The sequence below is a fragment of the Cebidichthys violaceus genome, unplaced genomic scaffold, assembly GCF_023349555.1.
Source record: "Cebidichthys violaceus isolate CVI_PGR_0920_01 unplaced genomic scaffold, fCebVio1.0.p SCAF_91, whole genome shotgun sequence".
In the NCBI taxonomy this organism is placed as follows: domain Eukaryota; kingdom Metazoa; phylum Chordata; class Actinopteri; order Perciformes; family Stichaeidae; genus Cebidichthys; species Cebidichthys violaceus.
In genome coordinates, this window is record NW_027176977.1 from 241,540 (window position 1) to 247,763 (window position 6,224).

A 6,224-nucleotide genomic window follows, 5' to 3' on the forward strand; every position below is an offset into this window, starting at 1 on the left:
TTTTGGTTACGGTGTGGCTCCTATAAAACACTAAATTACTCATTTTACGATTAACGAAAACACTTCTTAAAGTCACTGTGGAGAGAAAGACGGACAGAAAGCCACAGACAGACAGTACCAGATGATGGACAAGTGAATAGTGCATGCACTACACTACATGAACTGTATCTGAAAAGTATGTGTGCATGAATGAAAAAAAACCTTTTTGATATTTCAATAAACTAGTCAAAGTGGTGGAAGAAGTACTCAGATCTCTACTTAAGTAAAAGTAGTAATACGTCACTGTGACTCTGTCACAAGTAAAAGTCCTGCATTCAAAATATTACACAAGTCAAAGTTTTATCAAAATATACTTAAAGAACCAAAAATAAAGGTTCTCATTATGCAGAATGCAGTCACGTGTTCATCACTTTAAAGTAAAGGTGGAGCACATTTTAACTAATTAATGATCATTTATGAGATTACATTTTGTTTTAATAATCTGAATCTGTAAAATAACTAAAGCTGTCAGATAGATATAGTGCAGTAAAAAGTACAATATTTCCCTGTGTAAACTAGCATAAATGGAAATATTCAGTACTTCAAAATTGCATGATACACAGTGATTTTAATAAACAAATATCCAAAGCAAAAAATGTATTTGTAAGGTGAGTACAAAAGTAGTAACTAAAAATTCAAGAGGCAAAACAACACGGAACAGGTAAATCAGACATGTGCACAAGGGACGATAGCAGACGACTCAACAACCAGCAGACACAAGACAGACTACAAATACACAAGAAACTAATCAGACAACAAGACTCAGGTGGGCAGACACGAGAGCAGCCTGAAAGCTGATTGGTGGAAGAAACACAAGGGACCAGAGCAAGGCTGACGAGACTAATACAACACAGGTGATCACATAGAAAAGGAGGGAAAACACAAGGACAGGAAGTCAAAGTACCACAGGGCACAGGAGGCAGGGAATTTCAAAATAAAACAGGAAACAAACTACATCAAAACCAAGATTGTGACAGGTTTAGATACACAATAGCATTGATAGATGATTATTCAGGAACAGTTCTTGTATACTTAGACATACTTTGACAGTGTGATACTGTCAAAGCCACTGAAAAGTGAATTGCTGATGTGGCCCTGGTAAGCTAATGGCACAGAGTTCACAGCAAAAGACTTCCAGTCACACTGTAAGAATGCCATAAGACATGAGATCTCAGCACCTTACTCACCCCATCAAAATGGGACGGCTGAGAGAAATTGAAGAACACTGTTTGAAATAGCAAGATGCATGCTACCTACCAATGAAGCCGTGGCCATATGCTGTAATGACTGCTTGCAGTAATTCAGGTGCTACAACAGACGTGTAGGACAGACTCCACACTACATGTTGACAGAGTAGAAGGCTAATCTTTCAAAGAAGAAGGTATTTGGATCAGTTTGATATGCATACAGATAGGATAAGACGAAGTTGGACTCTTGTGAAAAAGGGGATTTTTGTTGGGTACGACAAAAATAGCCCATCATATAAAGTAAACTCAAACACAGCAAGAGTGCTTAAACACAGGTTAGTCAAGTTCATTACAAAAAGTGTAGTCAAACACCAAACACAGACAGACGTTAGTGATGATGATCTTCATGGGAAGAGGTTTGAATCCCCCATGTCAAAAGCCCAGATGGATAATCAAAGTTTAAAAGAGACACAGGAGCCTCAAACTGAACTGGAGGTGGATGGGTCCATGCGGTCTAAGACAATACAGATGAGAACATACAAGGCCAGTTATTTTGCAAAGGGCTACAGTTAAGTAGCAGGAATAGACTACGAGGATATGTTTTCTACTACACATATGACATCAGTATGTAGCTTGATGCAGCTGGCAGCTCAGTATGACTTAGACTTGCACCAGACAGCCTGCTTCAAATGATTTTGAGCTGTTTATGGAGCAACACAAATAATTTGAAGTCAAGTCAGCCACAGGTCAAAAGCGAATATTGAATAGTGATATGAATATTTAGTAATGTGGCTTGACAGCAGACAGTTATGATTCTATTCAACATTTTGTCCAAAAATATTAATTGAACTAGGCCTCTTGTATATAATTAAAGGATGTCTGTCTTGTTATGCAGTCCACCTAAATGGTGTATTGACATGCTGCCCCATCAACATAGTTGATATATATATGGCTAAACCCATTTAATAATTGTGGCTTTTGTTTGCATGCCTTTGGTGCTTTTGTGAAATTGGAGTGTAATTTCCCATGATCACTCAATGAGCCACTACTATATTTTTCCTTTTTTCTTCAAGAAAGGAGAAGTTTCATGTGGGACACCCTAGAGCAGGGGTGGGCAATTATTTTCTCCAAGGGGCCACATGAGAAACAGGGACTGTTGTGGAGGGCCGGCCCAACAGACTGAACTCAATCCTGCTCAATGTTATTCCACCTCGTCATAAAAAGCAGTACATTGTATGGTTTTGATAAGCTGTGAGTGGTACGAGTAAATATTATGATCAGTGGTGGAATGTAACTAAGTATATTTGCTTAAGTACTGTACTTAAGTACAAATTCAAGGTACTTTACTAGAGTATTTCCATTTTATTCAACTTTGTACTTCCACTCCACAACATCTCAGAGGTAAATATTGTACTTTTTACTCCACTACATTTGTCTGGCAGCTTTAGTTACTAGTTACTTTGCACTTTATAATTCAAACCCTTCCTAACTACACAAACTGAACTGAGTATAAAGGAGTTAACATGAGCTCCCCCTGAAACATCTGCAGCAGGAATAATGATCCAAACAAATATACATATGTAATACCCATATTTAATAGTAAAACTAAATGAGAACTTTTATTACTATTGCTTTTAGTCCAATGACCTCATTTTCTGTTTGTCAGTTCAGTGAACGAGTGCACTGAAGTCAGGTTGAATGTGTGAGGTGAGATGTGAAGGACAGCTGACAGCTGATGGTCAGTGAGAGAGGATCTGGATCTGGATTTGTTAAACTTCATCACGGAGAATATTTGTTCACATATGTAGGGAGATCCAAAGAGAACCAACATCTTCTGAGCATGTTGCTTTTGCAGCTTAGCTACAAAGCCTCAGATGTCCGTGTCGCTCTGCATCACCAACACATTGCAGTGACACTGCCGCTCCCCCAGCGTTGAAGGGGGAGTCTACGTTCTTTCTGAAATCCACAACCATCTCCACTGTCTTTAGAGTGTTGAGCTCCAAGTTGTTCAGACTGCACCAGGTCACCAGATGGTCAGTCTCCCACCAGTAAGCGGACTCATCCCCACCGGAGATGGGTGACACAGAGGCATGAGCCCCTGCTGAGTTGGAGGAGGGGGGCCTGGTGGGCTGGGGCTGGTTGATGGAGCCTTTGGGGGTGGGGTCAGGACTGTCCCATTGTCTTTCAAATCTACAGTAGAACTCGTTCAGCTTGTCTGCCAGGCATAGATCGTTCCTGGAGAGGGGAGGTTTAGGTTTGTAGTTGGTAATTACTTACGGTGGATAGAGAAGACTGCAAAACAGCCCTTAAAAACAGTTGGATGCTGGCCAGGACGAGGAGGAAACCATTGTCTTAGAACCATTCATGTTTTCATTACAGTAACAAACTGATTATGAGCCTTCCTGTGTAAAGGCAGTCGACAACAACAAAAAGAAACATCTTGCCTATTTTGAGGAGCAGCAGTGAAGCTAAATATCAGGAGTTGAGCCTTGTTTTTGTTTGTTGTGATTATTTGTTAAGTTTGCTATGTTGTTAAGTAAAGATGACATAGAAGTCACCTGAGTCTCGGATCTCTTCACTGGAGCTGGTAAAACTTGTACAGAGCACATTTAGCCTGTCAGAATGTTTACATTCTCATGAGGAAAATGTTATGGTGTAAGTAAAATGTTACACAAGGTACAAAACAATATTATTATAAGTTAGGGTAGGCAACCATATATAAATAATTATATAATACAATTTAAAACTTGTAACATTCAGTAAATAACGACCCATATTAAAAAAAATAATTGGTGGGCTACAATGCGCTAGAACCATTACATTACATTACATTACAGTCATTTAGCAGACGCTTTTATCCAAAGCGACTTACAATAAGTGCATTCAACATTGGTAATCAAAAGAACTACTAGTCACCAGAAGTCATAAGTACATTTCCTTTTCCAAACAAGCATCTAAGAGCATGAAGCAGAGCATAACTCAGAGCCAAAGTACAGTGCAGAAACAAGAAAAACAGTTAGTGCTATAAGTAATACGAATACAATAAGTGCAACAAGCTAGTATGAATACAATAAGTGCTAAGTGGAAGGCTCAGGGTAGCACTTCCTGAAGAGGTGGGTTTTCAGCCTGATGAAAGATGGGCAGCGACTCCGCTGTCCTGACGTCAGTGGGAAGTTCATTCCACCACTGTGGGGCCAGGACAGAAAACAGCCGTGACCGGGTCGATCGGCCACCAGGACCTCTGAGCGACGGGGCAATCAATCGCCCCGAGGCAGCAGAGCCAAGTGGTCGGGCGGGGGTGTAGGACTTGAACATGGCCTGGAGATAGGAAGGACCTGTTCCTTTCACTGCCCTGTAGGCTAGCACCAGAGTCTTAAACTGGATGTGAGCTCTTACAGGTAGCCAGTGTAGAGAACGGAGAAAGGAAGTTGTGTGGGAGAACTTGGGGCGATTGAACACCAGGCGAGCTGCGGCTTTCTGGACAAGCTCCAGAGGTCTGATGGCCGACACCGGGGCTCCGGCGAGTAGAGAGTTGCAGTAGTCCAGGCGGGAGATGACAAGAGCCTGGATGAGAACCTGCGCCGTCTCGTCAGTCAGGAAGGGACGAATCCTCCTGATGTTGTAGAGCAGGAATCTGCAGGAGCGTGTAACGGATGAAATGTTTGCAGAGAATGACAGTTGGTCATCCAGGGTCACACCCAGGTTCCTCGCAGTCCGAGTTGGCGTCACCACAGTATCATCAATGGTGATGGACATGTCCCGGTGCGGGCAACCCTTCCCCGGGAGGAACAGTAGCTCGGTTTTTTCCAGGTTGAGCTTGAGGTGGTGTGTCGTCAGACCAGACAAAAAAATATTTTAAAAAGGCTGCAAATTATGGCAAGTTGAAAATAGAAATCGTATTAAAAGTGTTGTCTTTATTAAGTATAAGTATTTTATCATATAAATTGAAATAATTAGTTTGTGCTGCCAATATGAGATATTCATTGATACTCTTAGTATATCCCACTGTTTGGCCTTGTTTATAGGGGGCCCCACAGTTATTTTTGTATAAATTAATTTAGTTAATCTAACAGGTCAATTTGCAGTTGCATCCTTATTTCTTTATATGCAAGCAACAATTATTTTCTAAAAGTTTGTGAATGCGCTGCACTGCTTTCGCCACCAGTCGGATGATCGAAATGATCTCCGTCCAGACTAAAACACCTGAAAACGAATATCACGTAACTATTCATGTACACTGGGCATGCGGGTGGGTGTTGATGTAAACAGGAAGTAGATTGGTTGATTAGTTCAAAAAGTAATAAAGTATTCTTTAATAATGAAAGGTCGTGCTTGATACTTAAGATCTTCCTCTAAAATCTTCCTCTATAAACTCAAACAGACACATTTCGTGGAAAGTTTTCGACGTTTTATTTTTCAGACTTAGTTACAACGCTGCGGGTCTCTCTCTCTCTCTCTCTCTCTCTCTCTCTCTCTCTCTCTCTCTCTCACACACACACACACACACACACATCAAATTTACTTTAAAATCAACACTTACACATAATGGTTTACTAGATTATGGTCCATAAATGTGGTCAACACACTCGATTCCTCAGTCTCGTTGTTGTCTGTTCTTACTCGTAGCTCGGCTTAACTATCTGTCCTACTGGAGAGCAATTACTGCTTTTCTTCCTTTACATTTTATCTGCGGACTTCACAATAGTTGTGCAGAACAAAAGAAGCATTAATAAGGACAGGAAAGTCCTCCGTTTTGTGTCCAAAACCTCGTTCTCAAAGCCGCGAACCGTGACTTCAGACGTCCGCTCTGTAGGTCTGATAACACTGCTGGACACGCCGCTCACTAATCGCTCCAATAACAGCTGCTTCCTCTGCAAAAATGCAGATTGTAACTGAACAACAGCTGCTAGTAAAGACAACAAAGTCAGCAACACCTGTAATCAGTTGTCCATGTTGATTTAACTTGGTAGTCGATCGGTAATCACGGCTGTTATTTAT